Raw genomic sequence first — 25,412 nt, forward strand, 5'->3', positions numbered from 1 at the left:
ATCTTCAACCGAACCAAATCCGTATTTCTTCACTGCTAAATTTAATCCATACGTTGACCCGTAAGCAGCGTGGATTGACTTCAAAGGCATGCAGCCACCGTTTGAGTGGATCAATTCCAGAACATTCTCCTTTTGCTTCTGCACCGCTTTTCCTGGAATGGCAGGAAAGTTCCATCATGCACATCACAAAAACCTTTCAACATGACAACTAAAAATAATAAATACATTTCCTGAACCATTTAAAGTCTTCTTGAGGTTTCTGAAGAAAACCAAAAATTCTGGGCAATTTCACATCTCCTCTAAACATTTGAGAAAATCTATATCTTTTTACCCTCACAGCTTTGGCGTGATGCCATAGTCTTTCCTCATATTGTTGCATACTTTGCAATACAAACATAAATCCTCAAAAACATTTAAACTGAGAAAGAGAAGCCGTCATTTCCATTGTATTGTTGGTTATCAGATCAATGAAGCGAGACAGAGTTTGGGTCAGTCACCACTGATTATAAGGATACCAGATTTTCTTTTTGTCGGACAAATAAGGGATGCAGGTGACAATGAGGACAGAGGAGAATGCAAGGGGTGGACAAGATAGATACAGACGAAAAATTTGGGGAGGGTTGGGTGGTAGTTTAATGGAGTGTAGAAAAGATCATAGTTTTGGATCGGGGATGGTGGTGAACAGCCGTCTTGAAGACCTGAAGGGAAGAATGAGATTGAAGAGTGTGAAAGTTGGTTCCAACCACCCATCTTTCCATTTATTGGGACCATACTCTGTCCAGAGCATCAGTGCTGCCAAAGCAGTCTCCTGGACAACTCACCACAGAGGGATTAAAGATTGAGATATTGAAAGATGGATTGTTCGACTGAAAGACAAAAGTTGGAGAGTCCAGATTTGGGGGACCGGGGACATTACTCAGAGAATGAAACAGGCTAAACTCAATGCCGTTTCCCTCCCCCATCCCTCTAAACAATGGGTGGGAACTGGATGTCGATTTTACATGCAGAATGAAGATGTGTCTTCTCTGGGAATGGAAACTCGTTCATAGTTCATACCGGTATCTCTTTCAAACTGGTATCACTATCGCAGATCATTGACTTGGCACAGTATTTCTAAAGCACACCCAATTCATATAAAATAATAAGCAATTGGCAATTGCTTAAAAACCAGCCATAAGGCCAAAGAAAAACCCAATTGCTTGTATGGGTGCTCGGATGCTGAAGGTGAAAAGTTAAAACATTCTGTACTTACTTCCTGGTACGTGATGACGTCATATGTTTCACTGTTCCTTTTCCATGCCTATCCAAGACACCGAGTGCATGAAAGCTTTTAAAATCATGTACGGTATTTAAAAATTGTAAACACCTTTCTTCGATTTGTTGGTGATATGCTGGGTTTTTGTTTTTTTGTTGTTTTTCATATCAATTTTTTTCCAGTGTACTGGTATATTCAGAATTCCAAAAACCGGTATAACGATATGAAAAATTATATCGATATGAAAAATGATATTGATATAACCAGTATATCGATATACTGCCAGACCTCACTTTGGAATTGTTGCATTCTGCACAAGGTGGAACCTGTGCTGTCGTGGGGTCTGAATGTTCCACATATATCCCTGATAACTTGCAAATTGATAATCCAGCTGCCAAAATTAAGGCAGAGGGTGCAAAATACCATGACTATAACAAAGGATGGGAATTTTGGTCTTGGTTAAAGGAAATGTTTTGTGGATGGGGAGCAAAGATATTATTTCTTTTCATTGGATTGATGTTAATCGTTGCCATTAATGTGATTGCGATATGCTTCTCAATATTATTAGCAAAATGTATGACAAAAGGTGTGACCCACTTGGTGGTTACAGAACCTGCAAAAATGTAGATGGCCCGAGATGATGGAAGAGACCTTTGGAGGATTTTGCCAGATTGAAATGGTATATTTGTATGATGATGATAACTGCATATGACCCGAGGTTGGAGGGGTGGAGAGACAAAACACAATAAGAGTAGAGGGTGCAAGACCAGAAAGGAGGTGGTGGAAGACAGAGAGATCACTCACCTGTCTGTGATGACATTGTGATTGATAGACCCATTGACTTTCATCGTGGGAGATTCCAATAATTTTGAAGGTTGTGTTCTATGAACACTCTGGTTTCCATTGTATCATCAGGTATCAGACCAATGAAGTGACACTGGGAGTTTGGCTTCGTCACCACTGATTATCAGGATGACGGATTCATGTTTTTTTGTATACAGAGTCGAGGCTCATGGAAAAGCTAGTACTCGTACAGCGACGGATCAGGATGCAACAGGATAAAAGGAACAGCAGAGAGAGGGGGTACCACCAATGGGTACAACACCACCAAAATATAACCTTTCGGTTGAGGCCTTTAGAAGGGGTGGTGACCAATACAATCATGGAGAGTTTGACAATGCTTTTCTCTCTGGACAAAGTATGCCTGATAGAATATGTACGCAATAATTATTCATGAGTAAAATTGGTGTCCTCAAGTAGCAGGTAAACGTCGTGGTAGTTGAAACACAAAATTGCTCCTAATCACAGTTAACAGAGCTTATATTTCCAGATATCAAGGCCCAGGTAAAAATGAAATAACAAAGGTGCACGTAGGTAATAACCATCAAGATTCAAGAACATTAATAACCATCAAGAAAAAAGTACAAAAAAAAAACACAAGAATGATTTACTTCTGACAAAAACCTGTCCTATCGAAAAATCATTGCTCATTCTCTCAATGAAATCTTGAATAGAATCATATCCATATTTCTTGACTGTTAAACATCCTCCATATGTTGACCCAGAAGCAGTGTGGATGGACGTCAAAGGCATGGAGCCACCATTTGACTGAATCAAGTCCAGAAGGTTCTTCTTTCCGAATATCCTTATATACTCTGCACAAAAACCAGGGTTTCACACAATTTTTTATTAGGTTCTCCAATGAGGACCGAGCTGTTAGGGTTTGGTACTCATTAAAAAAAAAATGTCAGCTTCGAGCATGCTCATCTACTTTCCCAAGCGCCACTCGGACTTTTAAAACTCCTCTGAGCTTAGAATGCATCTTACTCCTCTGTAAGCGCTCTCTCAGAACGTCCACTCCAGACGAGACACTCACAAGCCGCTCTTTTTTTCGTTGCGGACACTCCTGAACATCCTCATCTTCCTCCTTGGTCACGTGTTCTCCTTCAATCTTTTCTTTTTTATCTTACAAGTTATAAACCTACAATATAACTTGTAAATTATAATGTTATGATTTATAAACTTAATTTTGAAATCGCAGTGTATCAATTATCAGAATTTTTACGGAACAATCTTACCTACATTAGCTAAGAAAACCTATTCTTCTTCCTCTTCGCTCGTGTGTTCTCCTGAGATCGATTTTTAAAATCTTATAAATTGTCATATAACTTATAAATTATGTTATCATTTTAAACTTAATTTTGTGCATTAAAATTTTGAAATAACAGTACAATACTGTATATCAGAATTATCACGGAAGAATCTCACCGAGATTCGCTGAGAAAATCTTCTCTCAAAAGCCCCTGTTGTGCTCGTCCGTTTTTGAGCTTTCAGAGAATCTTTGAAGTATGCATTTAGTTTTTTTTTTACTGCGTATGAGTACCTGAGTACCAGTTATGTGAACTCTTGACTTTAACCCTAACTCCTCCAAAACAATTAAACTGAACAAGAGAAATGATCATTTCCATTGTATCGTTGGGTATCAGACCAAGAAAGTGAGAATGGGAGTTTGGGGAAGTCACCACCGATTATTTATCAGAATGACAGATTCAGTTTGAAGACATACAACCTTTGGATTGAGGCCTTCAGAAAGGGTGGTAACCAATACAATCATAGAGAAAGACAGGGAGCTCGGCCCAGTTTAATTAGACAGTTGAGAATAAATTTCTCAATGGTGTGGTTCCATTTTAGCATTAGTTCAAAGCTTGAAAACCTCATTCTTAAGTTCCACCAGATCAGACTGGCAGCTCTGATGCCAAATTGAAATGGTGCTCTACCACACATTCACTTAGATTTTCGAATCCAAGCATCAAACTTGTATCTTCAGATTTCTCCAATCTTACGAAGAATGGAAACATGACTTTGGTATGACTAAAAATCAGCCAAATTACCTTTAATTCATTAGAACAAAGAGTACAAACACAAAAGTTGCCAGCAATGAAAGCTGATTATACATGGAACAAGAATCAGCTTAATCACGAAAATAAATCAGATTCTTAATCAATCGAGTCTTAAGAATCCATTAAAGTTAATTGGTAGTGGCCATAATGAAATGTATTAAGCAGTAAACACGTTAGTCAAAATGTCTGTGACCATCGAAATGAAACTACAGCAAATGGATGTATATTGTAGGATTGACATGTTGTTGTTGTTGTTGTTGTTGTTGTTCTCCTTTCGGCTGCTCACGTTAGGGGTCACCACAGCGGATCATCCATTATGATCCGCATACTGATTTGGCACAGGTTTTACGCCGGATGCGCTTCCTGACGCAACCCTGGTCGCCTCTTACGACACAGGGATAAGGATTGGGTTTCACCATGATTCCGGGCTGCCCTACACCCTCTCATAGCGCGGCCCAGCGCAGAGCACCCGTCCTCAAGCGATCCTCCAACCAAAGCCTCCGAGTAGCCGGATTACAGGCGCACGCCACTACGCCCGGTACATATTGTAGGATTGACATCTGAAAATTAATTGATGGTCAGTCATCTTCATAATCCAATGATAGGGACTGGCTACCATTACTGTCACAATCACTTTCATTCTCCAGTTTGTCATAGATCTTGAACTTTTCAGGGATCTGCAGACCCTTGAACCAAACAATATCGTAGGAATGATCGAATAGCTCCGAACCCTCATCTCGGGATTAATCGATTTGTTTCTCATCAGCATGTGCCCACATCCTTGCCACGAATGCTGATCATTGGACATGGAGAAAGAAATCATCACTACATGGTGGTAAACTGCTGCCAGCGAAGCCCTTCAATTTGCTGAGTGAATTTTGGAGTTTCTTGGATGGGCAATAGACTTTATCAAAGGCAAGAAACTGTGCATGATTCAATGAGGTCTCATTCCTGAAACCGTACATTCTGTACATGAATAGCTCGAGGGCGTTAAAGGATCAGTATGCATATGGATTCAGTACTATAACAAGTATCTATAACCATATGTCTGGTAACAAAAACACAAGCAAAGTATGGAGCAAGAGTTCAGGCATAACGAATTACAGATGAAGTCGAGTAGGTGATCGACCTATACGTGGGCTGCGACGGAGTGGTAAGTCTAATCTTGCACCCTTTGGTGGGTGGGAGGCTGGTCTGTCCTTGCTTCCACCGGTAGATGGATTGTGGCCCTCACTGTCCATCTCGGAGCATCAAGGGACATATGGACAAAGGAAACACCGGTTCCTCCGATAGACTATGCCCGATGGCAGTTTAACGAGATAGCTCCAGTGATGTTGAATACTGATGACCACACTGGTTTTGTCCCAATGCCTCGTCTGTGGATCTTCTACCAACACCTCAGTGCTGACACGAAACGGCATGAGAGGTTTGGACGATTGGTCATAATGCGCGCTCGTTTTTGCCCGTACCTCAGCAGCCTTAGCATCACACTCGGCAGTAGCCATCTGCCACTGTCATGAGAAAGCGCATTGATGTCCAGGAACAGCAAGCAGTTCATGTTCGATACCCAAAGATAATCTGAGCCAAAGCCATGGTAAAATGCGTCGTCATCGAGATTACCGTTGCATGCCGACTTCACGACCTGTATCTTAATGGATTTGACTGCTGCTTCTGCTTGTCCATTATAGCGTGAAAAGTGTGGTGTGGAGAAGCGATGGTTAACTCTCCAATGGTCCATGAATTTCCAGAATTCATAGGATGCAAACTGTGGGCCGCCATCAGTTCGAAGATGAACTGGGACACCCGGGTTCACAAAGAATGACCATAAAGCTCGGTTGAGGTCACATGGTGTGTGGTCACATTAGTAGAGAGAGATGCATGGCACCCAGAGAGTCTGTTGATGTAAACCAAATATGATTTTCCTGCATGGGAAAACAAATCGCCAGATACCTCCTTGAATACCTGCTGCGGTGGTGTGTCGCTTATTAGCGGTTCCTTCTGAAGGCTGGCCATTCTCTCCTGACACTGGCTATTTGCTCCTGACAAGGTGAGCCATCCTCGTCACCAATATGTTGAGCAGGCAAGTCAGCCCACAAGAAGGATCTTTAGCTCAACCGTTTTTAATGGTGTCTCCTGCTGCCCTCATTCGATAGCCCGCTCACGTCACTCTCGGTTTCACCTCATCAGTTCCGGTTCATCATGCATTCATTAATATTCATGTAACTCCCAATACCACAATAAGCTCAATAGTTGGAACGGGGAACGATAACGACACAACTGTGGGGAGCAGACTTGAAGTATTGGAGGGAAGCGAATGAGATAAGAGACCCAGGAAGACTGTTTCACAGTTGCAAGAGAAGAGGGGGTTGAATGGATGGAGGTGATGATGAAGTTTAGCCTTGCGGATACAGGCAAAAATAGGCATTTCTTTCCTGTAGTAATTCTGTGCAGACTACTGTTGTAGAATCTATTTTCAACTATAGTATATGATAGTACAACTATCATATACTATAGTTCTAACTATAACATTTTTTCCTGGGAGGGTAATAAAATAAAGGTGTCCAATTTTTAAAAAACCATGCGAGCCATTGGAGATTTTGCCGTGTATCTCTATCCATGGGAATCGTGTCCTTAAGCTTCTGTGACAGACACGGAAGAAAAACATAGGACTGAGTACAGACCGATAAGTGCAAACACCCTCACCTAGATTAACAAGGATTAATACCCCAAATAATGAGCGAGCACTTACACTGACATTGTAATCAAAAGAAAGTGGTTATTCATTAAACCACATTTAAATTTTTTCAAAACCGTATTGTCTTACCATCACATCCGTAGCTGTAGACCCACGATGCCATTTCTTTTTGAGCTTCCTGATTTTCCAAAAAGTATTTTCTTTTCTGCGACAAGATGTTTGCTTGCCTTGAAAAAGATGAGGGAGATGGGCAAGAGAAAGAAGGTTTATGTTTTCCATAAACTATTTTAAATAAAGTTTAACTTATAGTAATGGTCAGCCCAGTGGAGAATTGCCTCTTACAAGGAGGGTATGTTATCAACAGGACAATGCCGTACACTTTGTACCTTCGTGATATAATGGTACATAAACCTTTACTTCTCCACTCAAAACCTCTGAGGAATTTGTAACTCAATTGGATACACGATGGAGACACTAACGGACATCAATGTACTATTGCTTTGATTACAAAGACATCAGTAGATGATGCAGACAAATGAACATGCAGTATAGTCGTTATGATGGGGTTCAGGTTAAAAAACACGACTTCTTTTCTAATGGAACCAATGACTTGGAAGAATGTGACATTGGCAAGGAAGTACACAGAAGAGGAGGGAAGTCCACATTTAATCATTATCTTTTCAATCCTTATTTTAACCCCCACTTCCAAGCTTCCAGTTTTTCCTTTCTGAAAGTTTCCTTCAGTATCCATTTTGTCCACCAAATGCATTCTTTCCTGCACACCCACCCCCTCCCAATTTCTTTCCCATACCCATTGTTTGTCCAATTCTCCCCCTATTTTGTTATTTTGTTCTTCAATTCTGCTGTTGGTGTTTCCTCTTCCCTCCACCATTCATTGATCTGTTGTACCCTAATCCGTTCAGTGTTCTTGCTCTTCAATGAGCCTTGACGCTGTATAAAAAATTAATTAATTAATTAATTAATCATGAGATTCAGTGGCATATTTATTGCACAAGCTCATCAGTGGCATTTCATGGCTCGAGAGATGCATACATGGCAAGTTGGAAGCAACGAAAAACAGGTTGCTCAGAATCGAAAGCGGATATATTTAAATTGTTTTTTTTTTTAACCAAACGTGGCAAAAACGTTTTTCGAGAGGTTGTCGGTGACACAAAATACACCAGAACACTGAGATAGCAATTTATTGATGGGTAATGATAAGGAGGTTCCAAGAAAGCCAACTTCAGAAAAAGTTCAAACTCGGTGACTGTGGTGACACGATATTCAGAAGAAAGTTTGCAGAGGATTTGGGTGTACACAAACTACAATTCTAAATTCATACCATAATATAAAAATGAATGAAATGGGATACAATGATGTGGTTTGATGCAAGTAATATAACACTTCTCAAAGTTTTAAATGGCATCCCCACAAGAAACAGCAGTGTTGCCTGGTTTACCAAATGATGATAAATGCTATATGATGATTTTGACAAATGTTGACAATGGTGGACATTTTGCACATTAATGAAAACTATCCGAATTGAATCCTGTCATTCGAAGTACCGATAAATATCAGCAAGAAGTCGAAGAGCGAATTGGAAAGCATACACCCATTGATTTGGAGTGATGGCAATATGGTAAATGTGAGGAAGTGAAGTGCTGCTGCTTTGAGGGTGGTGGCATGGCCTTCAGTTGGGTCAAGCTCATGATGCCACACAGCCAATAAACTAGAGCAGTACCTTGCATATCCGCTCGAGGTCGCTACAGGTGTGTGTGTGTGTGTGTGTGTGTGTGTGTGTGTGTGTGTGTGTGTGTGTGTGTGTGTGTGTGTGTGTGTGTGTGTGTGTGTGTGTGTGTGTGTGTGTGTGTGTGTGTGTGCGTGTGCGTGAATCCTTGCGAGTGCAATGGAAGCGAAACATTGTGTTTTTGAAAATGTTTGTACTTTCCATGCAATATGGGTTTTGCCGATACTAAAACGGTTTCACAGGTTTTCGGCAACAAAACCTGAATAATGCAGATCAATAGCCATCCTTAGCAATGGTAAACCAACAAGCATAATCTTAGTCATTGATTAGGTACTGTTCTGCAGCACTGATGCTCTGTAAAGAGTATGGTAAATTGATGATGATAAAGGTTTACATGGATTTGAGAAAATTTGGATTTAAAATCCGTTTGAGAATTTAATGAAGCAGCGATGATGATGCCAGTTGCTGTAATCCAATCCATCCATCCATTGGGACCATACTCTGTGCAGAGCATTGATGCTAGCTAAGCAGTCTCCTTGGCTATTAGGTACAATCCTGGACAGGTCGCCACTCCGACACAGGATACCAGCAAGCTGGTACTCACTTTGCCGACCTCGGAAGGATGACAGGCAGAGTCAACCCCCTGGTGTATTAATTCAACAGCCGAGGGGGATTTGAAATGAGGATCCTCAGATCCCAAGCCCACCACCCGAACCATTAAGCCCACACCAGGCACGTAATACAATAAGGCCACTGATAGAAGGAGAGTGATAGTTCACTGAAATGCTGATGTTGAAGGATGGCCAACTGTGGCATATGCTCCCTATCGTCATTGGTGGTTCAGGCCGGTGGCGCGGGGGTGACGTCAGGGAGGTGCGACAATGGCGATAATCCTGAAGGCTGTGTGTGTGAAGGTCAAGCCTCTGAGTGATATATCACACCAACAGTGTCATTGTGAGGCGAAACAGTACCTCGGTATGGAGATGCTCCACCGTGCTCCTGCATCTAAGGGTTTTTGGAATTTGGCCAAGATACTCCTCCCCAGATAAATGGAGCATCTAAGAGTTGAATATTTCAACCCACACTGGGTATGTGCCAAGCATTTCTAATGAGGGGTGGTGGGGTCATCTAGCTAGAAAGTCGAAGGTACAGTTGGACAAACAGACTTGGCTTTCTTACCAAGTCTGTAATCCCTTGGGTACTCCCGTCGTTGTATTATGTAGTCACAGTAGGTATGGATGGGCTAAAAAGATAGATTAGAGCGGTGTACTCACCTTTGAGATGTCTCTTACGTTTTAGATTTATCACCCAACGAATAAACCGCAATTTAGTGCTTTGCCAGCAAGGTTTTGCATCAATAAATGTAGTCCTTCAGAGGGGGCTGTCACATCTGCTCGCATTTGTAGTGGACAGTAAATATCCCACAGTGCCTTTGGTAATGAGTTGGCCATTGTGTGCCAGTATCTTGGCTAACTTCCAAAACTATCCTCGAACCTGCAGGGGCATTGCATCAGCAACACAGAACTTTTGCTAATTGCTAATTCCAAAGGCAACACCTTGCCAATTTCAGAGACTCTACATTGCCAATCCCAAAGTGTGCATATTGCTAATTCCAAAGACAAAACATTGCTAATTGGCTGTTCTATCCAAGACCATAGCTCAACATATTCGAGTCTAGAGTTAGGCATCATCCATGGTAACTGACATTCCATGCAATGGATGTGACAAAAATCCACTTGTGTTTATATTCATTTTGACCTCAAAGCTATACTTGAATCCCAAATATTCTAATCACAAGATAGATGTCAAGTAACAGTATAAACATGCATGACAAAAATTGGAAATTATATTCATAACCAGAAATATGTATCATTTACTTGGTCACTGACATGGCAATTCTTCTGCACTGTCGTGCCAGATCAAACATCAGTCTACGGATATAATTTCAACATGTTTACTACGGCAAGAAATTACAAAATACAATCTAAAATTGGTACCAACCATCTGAACCATCTGAAGGAGAGGTTAGGGGGATTCCCAATCCACAAACAGGGCCCCGAGCCAATAGCAGTTGACCAGGAAGGGGCAAGTGACTTTACAGCTGCAGGTGGGGGTGCACAGCTATAACTAGGGCTGATGCAATCAGCGAGGACAGATAAGTTTCCTGAGCTGATGAAGGAAGCTGCATGCGAGCCGCAACGGGGTGCCTACCCAAACCGACGCCAGTGCCGCCACAGCTCCAACCATGCCTCCCACCTCCCACAGCAGACCACGCCCGCCCTCCCCTCTCAAGCTAGGATCAGGCAGTGGCATGAACTGTCTGCCGGGAGGTACCTCAATATAAAACTCTGTCCTGCTGGACGCAGCCCAGGTATTTCAGCCTGGTCATTTCTTCTGGTCTTTACTCCTGTGGTGTATGTGAGGTTTTAAGACTTAGGTAATTAAGGAATTTTCTACTTAGGTAATGTTGGCTCGGGGGCACGTATTTGGGTAGTGCGGCTTAATCATTTTTTGCTTCCATTTGTATTCATGTCCTTTTTGCCAATTACATTCTAAAAAACACTTGGTCTCTGGGTGCAGAGTGTCTGATTGCTATTACAACCAGAGAGTTCTTAGAACATGATACCCCAAGCAGTGTTTAAGTATATACTTCAATTTTAATAAAAGAATGATTTTAAAGATTGTTAAAAAAAATCCTGAAGTTTAGCGCGACTGAAGCAGTCTTATACATCACCCTTATCCACTGAAATAAGACGATGTTGAGTCGCAGTTTACCTGATGGAGGCTTTATTGGTCACCATGGAACACAGCATCAATTACTATCATACATAACCCTGTAGGTAGCCTCTTCTTCATCCCGATACCGTACCGTCTCACATGCCACATCTTCTCATGCTATATATCGATATATAGCATTGTTTTGGGAAGTATTAGGATGGTGATTTGTGTTCTACAGTGTTCAAATATATAATTCAATTGAAATAAAGGTTTACAGGTATATAAGTAAATAATTTTAGCTTTGCGTGGTAATTATACACGTCTGTTAAAGGACAGATTGCATGTGGGCAATTAGCATCCAGCAAGAGAACCATTCCTGCGCCCGGTGACTTTGCTCGGTCGCCATTGGAGAATGGGCATACAGTGCCAATCAGCGTGATGCATCGACTGGCTCGGTGGTTCCATTGAGGTATGGTATCGTGACAGACAGGCCCGTGATCTGAACCACCTTGAATGAATGATCGGATCAGTCAACCATCATGAGTGCTTTGATGCGGTTTATCGAGATTGGAATCAGGTAACTGCACAAACCTGATGGCTGTTACATACATAATTATACACACTTTTAAAATCTTAAAACTCCTAATGTGCTCTTGACTTGTGACCATTAACATCTTCACAATCTTGTACTTTATAGTATAAAGTTTGTCTTCACAGCTGATCTAATTCCAGCATTTGTTGGCATGTACCATCATAGATAACTCATAGTTTCCCCCTGTACAGCTTTTATTTCACCAGGAAAGAGTTGCCAATCATACTGAGTGACACATCAGTTGTTGATTTGAATTGTGTTGTCAGGGACTCTGACATCAGCAACAGCTTTGAACAACTCTGGAGGTTGCAGATCTTTAGTCACATCATAGGTCAATGCATATTCTCCTTCATAGTCGGTCAACTTGTAGGGGACAATTACTATCACTCACCCTAATATGGTGAGTCACTCACTTCTCTCTCTGTTCTTGCACACGGCAGCTCGGCTGCCAGGCAGCTATCATTTCTTGGAGCGCGGCTGTGCCACTGATGCTGTGCCTCTCTACCAGTACATTGTTACTCATTTCACTGACTTCAAGAGGATGGCAGGCTGAGTCAACCCCACCTGATATTAATTCAGTGGTCAAGAGGGATTTGAACTCAGGACCCTATGATCCCAAACCTGCCACCCAAACCATTAAGCCAACACCAGGTTTTCCAATCACCCACTAACAACGACAGACTTTACAAACACACTTTCAGGTTTAAGAACTTGTTCCATTCATCAAATTTGCATGTTGACATCTCTATCACCTCAACATTTGAAACCTGTTGGGCTGTTTCCACAAAAGTTACTGGATTTTGAACCAAGTGCTTCCTTGACTGACCTGCTCCCCAAACCTGTCGTTTTACCGAGCCACCTTATTCCATCAATGGGGTATTTGCCATGTGATGTGGCAAATAAATTCCAGTGAAAGGTGATGTGCTTAGCCTCAAGTGAAAGGCATAGCTGCTGCTATTATATATATAATTGTTCTTTTTAAAATTTATGATAGTTGATAAAGAAGGACCACTGAACCTGTAGCTTATGTAGGCCCTGGTCTAATGTTGTAACCCAAATTTGGTAGCATTCTGACTGGTGGGACTGGAGAAGAAGATTTTTGAAGGAATTTATGGATTTTCTCAATAATTTACTCAGTCTGCCATTTTGACACACTTTCAGTCATGTGATTTGCATGACCTCCACAATTTAACATCGGTACCCTGTTCTAATGTCACCAAAATTTGGTAGCATTCTGACTGGTGGGTCTGGAGAAGAAGAGTTTTTGAAGGAATTTACTAAGTCCTCCATTTTGACCTACTTAAAGTCACGTGACTGGAACGAACTTTGCAATCCCCATTACCAGTTAGGAGCAGAACCTTGCTGTCAAATTTCAGCCAGATTGGCCCAGCAGTTTGCCCGGAGAAGTCTAAATAGGAGATGGACGGACGGACAGTGCACGATGACGATACCTAATCTGGAATTCCAATTCCAGACAAGCTATTCAACTGTCAAGGGAAATTTCCCATGTAAACCTTGTAAGTCTTGAAACAGGAACAGAACAAATAGGAAGTGAGCCTTGTGGGTAATATTGAAGACAACATGATTCCATCATGTTCGAATTGATTTGAACTATGTAGAATCACCAAATAAAATCACCGACATTATATTGTTGCGGTATTGGCGCCCGCCGGCGTGCTGACGGCCACGTAACTCGAATCGCGGCACGTCGCCCACCGGACGGACAATCCAGTCGTGACCCTCTCGGACTAACGCCGGGAACCAGTCACGGGTGGACCTTTCGGTCTCACCGCGATCGAGCCAATCAGCCCCCGCGTGGGATAGGGTTGCTCGCCAAATTCGACCTACCTAAGTACCCACGCGGAGGGTAGACCGGGCGATCGCACCTCGCCGCAGGTCGACTTCGGACACGGGCCACTTAAGCGACCCGTTCCGTACTATCAGAATAACCGAGCGGTGTTATCGTCGACCTCGACGGTTCGATTAATTATCGGGCGTATTCAGCCCACTACCAACCCTTTACGTGAAGCAAGATGAGGATTCAATGGGAGAAAAAGACGAAGCGAAGCGGGAGAACAGTTCAATAATAAAACACATTTATTCGCGGCACACGGGAAGCACACATATTCAATTCCACCAAAAGCACACAGAAAAAACACAATTCCATTTACACAAAAAGCAAATATAAAAGCGAAGACAATGCAGAGCTAATACCGACTACCGAGCACACGGCAACACTTATACAATTCTACTTCACAGACGGCGCCGACAACACATACCCAAAACCAAGGAAAGAATACCCTCAAGGATGAGGCGGGCCTGAGGCCGAGACCGGGTCGCGCCTACCCGTCTGGTGATGAGACGCGGAGCGGCGATGGCGCCTCACTCCGCGGGCCTCGCGGACAGTGTCTGGCAGGGGGTGGGAAAGGGGCCCCCTTGGTCGCACTATCTCAGCGCGGGGGGAAACAGGAGGGGGTTGCTGATGCTCGGGGTATAGAGGATCTTTATTATCCCTAGTGTGCGTCTCCACCTCGGCCAGGTCGCGCTGCCGGCCTCCCTCGGGCGTGCAGCTCCCGGCACCGACGCGAGCACCCCCTCGTCTGCCTTCGCCGCTGCCGCCTCTCCGCCTCTGGACTCTCCGACTCTGGACTCTTCTTTGGACTCTCCTCGTTGGACTCTTCTTTGGACTCTCCCCGTTGGACTCTTCTTTGGACTCTCCCCGTTGGACTCTTCTTTGGACTCTTCTTTGGACTCTCCCCGTTGGACTCTCCTCGTTGGACTCTCCCCTTCTCCACTCCCCTGACTGACGAACACGGTCCTTTTATCCCCCGTAGCTTCGCCTTTGACCCCCTCCCTTTGACCTTTCACCTCGCTCCCCATTGGCCCGAGAAAAAGTGGGCGTGAAGGCTTTTTGATCCACAAATTTGCATATATCGATCGTCCTGGAGGCGGGGCCAAATTCGCCACTCGCTCACCGATTGGACGGCAAAAAGTGGGCGTGTGTCGTTTTTGATCCGTTTTTGAAGCACAAAATCCGTGATTTTGTACACGCTGTTCGACGCGCGCTCTGCACGAGTCCAACACCGGTACCCACAGCGGGGCAAGAACGGTGGCGATGCTACGGTTGCGAGGTGTGACGGGAAGGTCGTGGCGGTTGTGGTGAAGCGGCGTTGTGGCTGGTGGTTGATGTTGTGGTTGTGGTGGTAATCATGGCGGTTGGTCCAAAATAAAGATAGTAAAAGAAAAACGGCTATCCTGAAGAGTCGCAGCACGCATGAATAACATTTATTCCCACTAGACAACGGGTTTGGGCCTAACTACACATGCACTTACCGAGATACCTCACCTAAGGGACCTGAATGGTGGTTTGCGAATTTGGTAACCACAACACTACCCCCTTCCCTTTTTACAGACTCGTCCCGAGTCGTCAAATTTTCGTGTGCCATCATGTGTAGTTTTCCCCTAGTACATTTTACCTACGGATCCCTGAGTGCGACATTCATGGTATTCGTGTCCCCAAAATAAATAACCTAAGGGCTGCGTAACTATCTAAACAAACTCACTCACACGGACGACTTAAATAAAATTGCCGGCGCTAGACAGACATGCCGGGGGCGCACTCATATGTACAGTACATCTTAACCTTAACTTACAAATTTTACACTAAACCATGGCCCAGGATCACTGAACTCTGCAAAAGAAAAGCAGTTTGCAGGGAGCCAGGCTGCCCACATGCAGTCTCTGGCTCAAAACAATGCAGGTGACAGGGAACGTGGCTGGCTGCTCACATGCAGTCCAAGGCCTTCCCTTTTGAACTGAACGCAGTGAACCACAACGGTGCATGGGCTGCACAAACGTAGTCTCCGTGCCAGCTCAAGTGGCACACGCAATGAGCACAACGAATGGATGCATGAATGGACACAAACACGGTGCACGGGCCGCCACTGTAGGCCCGTGTTGTAGCCGCCAACGGGGCAGTTCTCGCAGCTTGCAAACTGTTGCTTTTACGATCCTGGCGCACATGGCAATGAACAAGGGGGGGGGGGCAAAGCAAAAATTGAACGGGGCTGGTGAACGTGGGCAGTGGGCATGGCATGGCAAAGGTGAGCAGGCAAACACAGCCCGCAGAAGAAGGCCGCTGCAGGCAAACACAGCGGGCAGATGAACTGGCCGGCACAGGCCTTGAAGAAAAACAGCCAGCAGATGAACTGGCCGGCACAGGCCTTGAAGAAAAAAACAGCCAGCCGATGAAGCTGGCCAACCTTTGCCGTTCAGTGGAGGTTGGTGGAGGGGGTGCGGTGGTGCTGGCCACTTGGAAGGCGGGCTCGGACCTACCTACCTGTCTCCCTCCCACCTATCGCCTTTGCCTGTCACTGTACATACCCACTCCCTTAATTTGTCAAACCCCAATTTAGCCCCAACTTATTTTTTTTTATTTTTACTTTTATTCTTTAACTTCCCCACTATAAATCGTCCCCTAACCCCCTTTATCGTCTTTGTTCGGCTAACCTATCCTGTCACCTAGCCGACTCCCAACCCCTACGTTCCCTTCCCGGAGGGGAATAAGGGAGAGCTAACGTCCTGTGTCGAGGCCCAACGAAGCCTCAGAATGGCCTCCCCAGAGTTCGGCGATCTTAACCCAAAGTGGGTCCAGCGGCCCACAACGACAGCGAGGGGATGGATGGTGCGGAGGGGTACATCTCCTAATCTACCCTAACCATTTAACTGTTAAACTACCCCGGGGCTTTCAACAAGCACCTCTCGCTTAAACTATTGGTTCTAACAACCCAGATTCCCGTCGCCTGTGTTGGTGTCCTCACAATTTCGGGCCTCGCCCCCCAATTTTCTCTCCCTGCCCTCACAAGGTCTCCTGGCTGGGACACGTGGCTCCCTTTGGCAGGCACGACCCTCTGCCGATTCTCCCGCTATGGCACCCCCGGGCACTACACTGCCTCCGAGCCTACCAGCTCCCTAACACCGGGGAGTGCCCCCCATGGCACCTCCCCTGAAACGCACACGTGGCAGGCCGGCCTCCCGGGCCCCTTTCCGAGGGTCACCCGTGCCCACAACACTGCCCACGCGGTTAATGGCGCCCCGGGCCCCCGCACCAAGCAGGCGCACCCGTGCCCACTACTCTATCCCGGCCCCCCATGGGCCCTTGGCCTACCACGGCCGACTAGCCTGGTGCCCGGGGTACCCACTCAGCGATACTCACCTTTCGCAGCCACGCTCCCAAGCCCGTCAACAGGGCTCCTGCACCCCTCCAAATGGGTCTCGAGCCTACATTCCCACCAACAGCAAAACGACCTCCATTTTTGTTAATTTGACTAACCCAGCTAACTCACTTTACTCTGACCCCGGGGTCCCTTGGGCGGGAGTCACTCCTCCCCCCAATCACTCATCGCACCATGCATTCCCCATTCGCTCCATTCACACAGACCCGCTGGCCTCACTCACTCACCAAGCACATGCTTCCAATTCACTCACCAACAACTCTTCAACACACACACCACTGAACTCTGCCATCCTTCTAACTGCACCCCCTAACTAACTCGTGCTCCCACGTCGTCCCTTAAACTATAGCACGTTCCATTTAACCTACGTAGCTAAACTACGTCCCCTCTACACATTCACAAGTCTGTCACGGTCTCCAAATCAATCATTTTATTTCCCAACCTAAATCTCACTAAATCCCTCTACCTAATCCATTCCACGGGCCCCATGAGGACTTACCCCTGCCCCATGGAGCCGGTCTAGCTAAGCTAACCCTTCCCCCTAACTAGTTTCCATCCTGTGCCCCGGGTCAAGGGGGTCTTTCACCCCTTGCCCAGGAATCCTGTGCACCCGAAAGTGAGGCTTGCCTTTTCTTTTTTTTCATGCGCAGCACCTGCGCGGCAACTCGCGCACTTTGCACCTGCCCGTGACGTCATGCAGCTGCACGTGTTCCTCGTCCCTCCTTGGACGGTACCATCCGGCAGAGATACCCCTCCTGCCGGATTCCAACCACACGTGCAGCCATGACGTCACCGTGCGCAAAAAAAAAACACAAGCCCCACGTCTCGAGGGGTTCCCCACGCGAACACATGTGCTCTGCCCGTTGGAGCTTAACACACACGATCGCGTGGAGAACCCGTCCGGTCTAAATCCATTTACCTGCCTAAACTTTGTCCGTCCGCGGGATCGGCAAATCCACCGCGTGCGTTTCCGGACCGGGACTTCACTCTCGCAAGCGAGCACGTGGTGGTCTCGTGCGTTGCACAGCACGAACCGCGTGCTCACTGCTGGGTGAACCCGGCACGGTCCCCGAAACAACTACAGCCGCTACTCGGCTTTCTTTCCTCTGTCGCCGTCGTCGCCATTCGACCCACGCATACCTGCGTGTCACGACGCACACAGTCCACACCATCACATTCACACGGGGAGACGCGGCTGCGTGCTCCCGCATGCCAACCGACATCTCCCTCTCATACCGCTCTCTCACACACACGGTCTCCCTGGCACACAGCGACCTTGCACACGGCCGTTCACTCACGCGTGCCTCACCACTCACACAAACCATACTACTCACACGTGGTGCTCCATTCACTCGCGCGGGGGCACTCACCCGCGGTGCCTCACCCACACACGCGAGGGCACTCAACCGCTGTGCCTCATCCACACACCGTGCCTCACTCATACACGCGGGGGCACTCACCCGCGGTACCTCACTCATACACACGGCGACACTCACACACGCGGTCTCTTCCACACAACGTCCCTCACTCATACACGCGGGGGCACTCAACCGCGGTGCCTCATCCACACACCGTGCCTCACTCATACACGCGGGGGCACTTAACCGCGGTGCCTCATCCACACACGCGGGGGCACTCACCCGCGGTTCCTCACTCATACTGGCCGTTTCACTCACACACACGGCCTCTTCCATACACGGTGCCTCATCCACACACGGCGTGCTGGGAAGCACGTACTCTGGCACCATCGCCACCACACCACTCACACACGGGGTCGCTTCCACACACGGGGACGCACTCACGCCTTGCACCACACACACAGGGACAACCACACTGGGGATTCGTGTCCCCACAAGAGTCTCCGGGGCCTCTATACCCCCCAAGCTTTCCGTGCACCTGTCCACAGCACCCGTCCCCTGAACCTCGCAAAGCACGACCGAACTCACCTGGTCGTGACTCGCCTCAAGGGGGCAGACTCCCTCCCCTCGTTCCTGGAGGAGGCCATCCAGGTGCTCGCACTGGGTCCCTACACTATCCGCCAGCTCACCCCCATTGTCCTCCACTACCTCTGTGTGTGTGTGTGCGTCACTTACCCCGTCTTCCTCGTGTAGTCTTTCCTCTATTTTTTCTATCTCCCGTGTCGCTGCCAACTCTTCACCCTTCACCTCCCTTGTCTCAACTATTATTTCCTTTGTCACGGCCTTCATGCCCGCCTGCAGGCATCGGCCCATGTTCTGCGTCTCACCCCGGAACTTTTTCATTTCCTCCTTCATGTTTGTTTCCATTCCGTTTATTTGCTTGTTCATTTCGTTTTTCATTTCATTTGTATTTGTATCCATCTTTTCGTTCATGCCTTTCATTTCGTTTGTATTTGTATCTATCGTCGTTTTCACTTCATTCATTTGCTTGTTCATGTCTTTCATTTCGTTTGTATTTGCATCCATTTTTTCGATCATTTTCGCATTCATCTTTTCGTTCATTGCCGCCAGCATGGCGCATAGCTGGGCCATGTTGGATGCACTCAGCTGAGCCGTTTCGGCAAGGGTTGGGGAAGGGTCTTGGTGGAGAGGGGGGGGGAGGTGTCATACACCGCGGCCGCTGCCGCACCCACCTCGGGCCCTGGGTTCAGTTGGGCGAGTCCGTGTTCCTGCACAATCAACATTTCCTGCTCGGGGATTCCATCCTGGACCATGGACTCTACATTATTACACATATACATTTCTAATACCCCCGGCTCCCGCTCGCCTTGAGACGCCATCTTGCTTCTCGTGAAGGGTTAATTTAACTCGCTCGTAATTTGGAGGGAATCGGGGGTCGCTTCTCTCACCCCTGGACCGATTCCCGTGAATTTAGCCGGAGACAGGAGAGCCCGTTTTCCTGTTCTCCGATACCAGTGCCGCGAGGAGGGCGATGAATTTGTATCGCACGACCTGACACCAGTGTTGCGGATTTCGCGCCCGCCGGCGTGCTGACGGCCACGTAACTCGAATCGCGGCACGTCGCCCACCGGACGGACAATCCAGTCGTGACCCTCTCGGACTAACGCCGGGAACCAGTCACGGGTGGACCTTTCGGTCTCACCGCGATCGAGCCAATCAGCCCCCGCGTGGGATAGGGTTGCTCGCCAAATTCGACCTACCTAAGTACCCACGCGGAGGGTAGACCGGGCGATCGCACCTCGCCGCAGGTCGACTTCGGACACGGGCCACTTAAGCGACCCGTTCCGTACTATCAGAATAACCGAGCGGTGTTATCGTCGACCTCGACGGTTCGATTAATTATCGGGCGTATTCAGCCCACTACCAACCCTTTACGTGAAGCAAGATGAGGATTCAATGGGAGAAAAAGACGAAGCGAAGCGGGAGAACAGTTCAATAATAAAGCACATTTATTCGCGGCACACGGGAAGCACACATATTCAATTCCACCAAAAGCACACAGAAAAAACACAATTCCATTTACACAAAAAGCAAATATAAAAGCGAAGACAATGCAGAGCTAATACCGACTACCGAGCACACGGCAACACTTATACAATTCTACTTCACAGACGGCGCCGACAACACATACCCAAAACCAAGGAAAGAATACCCTCAAGGATGAGGCGGGCCTGAGGCCGAGACCGGGTCGCGCCTACCCGTCTGGTGATGAGACGCGGAGCGGCGATGGCGCCTCACTCCGCGGGCCTCGCGGACAGTGTCTGGCAGGGGGTGGGAAAGGGGCCCCCTTGGTCGCACTATCTCAGCGCGGGGGGAAACAGGAGGGGGTTGCTGATGCTCGGGGTATAGAGGATCTTTATTATCCCTGGTGTGCGTCTCCACCTCGGCCAGGTCGCGCTGCCGGCCTCCCTCGGGCGTGCAGCTCCCGGCACCGACGCGAGCACCCCCTCGTCTGCCTTCGCCGCTGCCGCCTCTCCGCCTCTGGACTCTCCGACTCTGGACTCTTTTTGGACTCTCCTCGTTGGACTCCTCGTTGGACTCTCCCCGTTGGACTCTTCTTTGGACTCTCCCCGTTGGACTCTTCTTTGGACTCTCCCCGTTGGACTCTTCTTTGGACTCTCCCCGTTGGACTCTTCTTTGGACTCTCCCCGTTGGACTCTTCTTTGGACTCTCCCCGTTGGACTCTTCTTTGGACTCTCCCCGTTGGACTCTTCTTTGGACTCTCCCCGTTGGACTCTTCTTTGGACTCTCCCCGTTGGACTCTTCTTTGGACTCTCCCCGTTGGACTCTTCTTTGGACTCTCCCCGTTGGACTCTTCGTTGGACTCTCCCCGTTGGACTCTTCGTTGGACTCTCCCCGTTGGACTCTCCCCGTTGGACTCTCCCCGTTGGACTCTCCCCTGACTGACGAACACGGTCCTTTTATCCCCCCGTAGCTTCGCCTTTGACCCCCTCCCTTTGACCTTTCACCTCGCTCCCCATTGGCCCGAGAAAAAGTGGGCGTGAAGGCTTTTTGATCCACAAATTTGCATATATCGATCGTCCTGGAGGCGGGGCCAAATTCGCCCCTCGCTCACCGATTGGACGGCAAAAAGTGGGCGTGTGTCGTTTTTGATCCGTTTTTGAAGCACAAAATCCGTGATTTTGTACACGCTGTTCGACGCGCGCTCTGCACGAGTCCAACACCGGTACCCACAGCGGGGCAAGAACGGTGGCGATGCTACGGTTGCGAGGTGTGACGGGAAGGTCGTGGCGGTTGTGGTGAAGCGGCGTTGTGGCTGGTGGTTGATGTTGTGGTTGTGGTGGTAATCATGGCGGTTGGTCCAAAATAAAGATAGTAAAAGAAAAACGGCTATCCTGAAGAGTCGCAGCACGCATGAATAACATTTATTCCCACTAGACAACGGGTTTGGGCCTAACTACACATGCACTTACCGAGATACCTCACCTAAGGGACCTGAATGGTGGTTTGCGAATTTGGTAACCACAACAATATGATTCAGATGTTTATAAGCAAGGAAACAAAAGAACTAGAACGGCACTCGGTAAAGCGCACTCCTCCACGAGGCTCAACAGCTTTCGTTTTGTATCCCACTGAAAGGAGGGATCTGGATTCAGACCTGAACCAACATCGAATCAGATTGTTGTCACCTAACCAACTCATCCACACAGTTTTGTCATTAACAGTTCAAAACTTTTTGAAATATCCTGTCATACATCGATTTTGGCTCTATCTCTCAATGGTGAAGAATCACTCAAAAACTTCTGGTATCCAGATCCAGATCTTCACCAAAATTGAATCAATTCACCCTCATCATACACCCAACATGTCCACCAAGTTTCGTTTGAATCAGACCACAACTTTTTGAGGTATCATGCTACAATCAATATCGTTTTAGCCCGATCACTCAATTGTGAAGAATCACTTTAAAAATTCGAGTATCCAGATCTTCACCCAAATCGAATGAGTTCGTCCTTGTTACATGGCTAACCTGTTCACCAACTTTCGTCCGAATCTGTCCATAACTTATTGAGATATCCTGCTCACAGACGGGTGAAAACATAACCTCGGCCCGACACCTTCGGTGGCAGAGGTTAAAAGAAATGTGTAATGATTTGAGCCTCCGCTCTGAGTCTGGGCAGTCGGTGGTTCAAACTCTGGCTGGGTCATACCAAATACTTAAGAAATGGTACGTGCTGCTTCCTTGCTTGATGTTCCAGCATTTGAAATGATAGAGCACAGACAAACAACGCTGCGAAGGCAATGGCAAACCACCTCGTATAACCCGAGCCAAAAAACTTCATCAGCAGCATCAGCACGATGTAAACACTTCTGGTCTGTTCTTGCATATGACAACTTGGCTGCTGGGGTAACTGTCATTTCTTGGAAGCACAACTGTGCCACTGATGCTGTGCCCCTCTACCGTACATTGGTACTTATTTCACCAACCTTGGAAGGATGAGCAGGCTGATTTCACCCTACCTTGTAATAATTCAGCAGCCAACAGGACTCAAAATCAGGACCCAAATATCCTAAACCAGTCACCCTAACCACTGTCAATACCAGGCTTGTAAAAAGTAAGATGCAGGTAAAAAATCTTGTGAACACAGTTGTTGAGATACAAACTGTCATAGCCTAAAGAAAAAGTTATGATTAGCTGGCTGGTTTCAAGTGTTTATCAATATCATCCAAGTAACAATAAAGATATACGAATTTTCGCTAATTGCTGACTTCTGATGTGATTCATGACTGTAATGTCTTCAAGCACATGCTTTTAACTTTCTAGCCTATAAATATTTACTCATACAATTTGGCAAAAACTAATTGAATTTAAAACGAAGAGGTTATATCATTGCTCATTTGGTCCTTTTATCACTTTGGGAACTCCAGGACATCATCGAGTGAGGTCCTGCAATTATAAAATAGAAGAGCCGAGGATGAAAAATTATGGAAGTCCTGACAAACTTCCATATCCTGCACTTTGTCAATCACATCCCAGTTACAGCTGCTAGGAATAGTATATTTATTCATTATTTTAATTAGAAAGGTTACCAGTACTGCATTGTGCTCAAACTGTTGTGTGTTTACATGAGTTACCATGCTTTTTGGCCGAAAATGAACTGAAATTCCAACATGTGTCCATGTTACTCGATGTTATCAAAATGATGGCATAAGGGCAAAGGGGCAGAATTTATTTGAGGGGAAAAAAACAAAGAAACTAGAAGGGAAGAGAGCATACCCCCACCACGTAATGCCTGATCCACGAGAACATATCGAGCACAATACATTCTTGAAATATCTTGCTATACAGTAACTATATTGTTTTTGGCCGTATCTCTCAATGGTGAAGAATCACTTTGAAAATTAAATAATTCTCGAATCCAGATCCGGGTTCGGATCTTCAACAAAATGGAATCAATTCGTCCTTGTTACACACTTAACCTGTCCACCAAGTTTCATCCAAACCCGTCCACAACTTTTTGAGATATCGTGCAATATATTAGTTTAGTCATAACTCTCAATGGTGAAGAATCACTTAAAAAATTTCTCGGATCCAGATTCGGATCTTCACCAAAATTGAATCAATTGTTCCTTGTCACACCCAATGTGTCCACCAAGTTTCATCCGAATCTGTCCACAACTTTTTGAGATATCCTGCACACAAACAAACATAGAAAGAGACAGAGAGGGGTGAAAACATAACCTCTTTCACCTTCGGTGGTGGAGGTCACAAGAAAAAACACTATATGCTTCCCTTTAATGATTTAGGGCAGAAAAAAAAACATGTGGACATAAACAGGAAATTTTAAATTGAAGAAATCAAGGCGTCAAATTGAACAGGGTGGCGTAGGAATTGTACACATAGATCATGGTGCTCATGATCAAAATGTGATGCTCACATGCACTACTCGGCTGTTGCACACCAAAAGGTCCCAAAAAGGGATCGTGCCCATGTGCAGTAAGATTATTTTAATTAATCACGATATGCAGAATTATAAATCATATTAATTAGATGTAGTGTACTTGCTGCACAGCACGATCACTATCCTCGTGTGTTGTACATCACTCTATGGCAGCTGTAGACTTGACAGGTGGAGACATTTACTGCCAAGATTCGTGCGGTGTCTTATCACAGTGAATATTGACAAAATACATGACAAATTAGAATCAGGGATTCCTTTTGAAGAGATTTCAAGGTTTCCTTCCTGGAGACTCCAAAAAACGTGAGGACAAAATGATTGACAGTTAGAGAACATGATGCACTCGAGAAGCCTCTCACACTCTCTGCTAGTTATTAGCCTGGTGTTGGCTTAATGGTTTGGGTGGTGGGCTTTGGATCCTAGGGTCCTGAGTTCAAATCCCGCTCAGCTGTTGAATTAATATCAGGTGGGGTTAACTCGGCCTGTCATCCTTCCGAGATTGCAAAATGAGTGCCAGCATGCTGGTATACTGTGTCGGAGTGGCGACCCGCCCAGGATTGTGCCCAATAACCAAGGAGACTGCTTAAACAGCACCAACGCTCTGCACAGAGTATGGTCCCAATCTCCTCCTTCTCCTCGAAACTCCGAAAAACGTGTGAGGACAAAATTATTGGCAGTCAAAGAACATGATGCACTCGAGAAGCCTCTCACACTCACTGTTAGTTCAGCAATGTCGACAGACTTTTTCGGGCGTCTGCTTAATAAGGTACTTTCTGCCTCACACACTCTCTGGCGTCCACCTGATAAGCTACTTTCTGCACCCCGCCACCACCCCAAAGCTCTGGCGTCTGCCTGATTATGTACTTTCTATCCCCCAAGCTCTGACGTCCGCCTAATCATGGTACTTTCTG

General features: G+C 46.3%; 1 long non-coding RNA gene across 1 annotated transcript in view; it reads right to left on the bottom strand.

Annotated features, from left to right (window-relative positions):
- LOC147010930 (uncharacterized) overlaps positions 1-25,412 on the bottom strand; it is a 31,485-nt gene that overhangs the window by 57 nt on the left and 6,016 nt on the right. The window contains exons 2-3 of the long non-coding RNA XR_015052203.1: positions 6,980-7,077; positions 1-152 (exon numbers count right to left, since the gene is read on the bottom strand). The exon at positions 1-152 is cut by the window's left edge and continues 57 nt beyond it. This is a non-coding gene — a long non-coding RNA (uncharacterized LOC147010930). The remainder of the gene's footprint in view (positions 153-6,979; positions 7,078-25,412) is intronic.

The sequence above is a fragment of the Eptatretus burgeri genome, chromosome 16 (genome assembly GCF_056783735.1).
Source record: "Eptatretus burgeri isolate ZD-2024b chromosome 16, Ebu_testis_v1, whole genome shotgun sequence".
In the NCBI taxonomy this organism is placed as follows: Eukaryota; Metazoa; Chordata; class Myxini; order Myxiniformes; family Myxinidae; genus Eptatretus; species Eptatretus burgeri.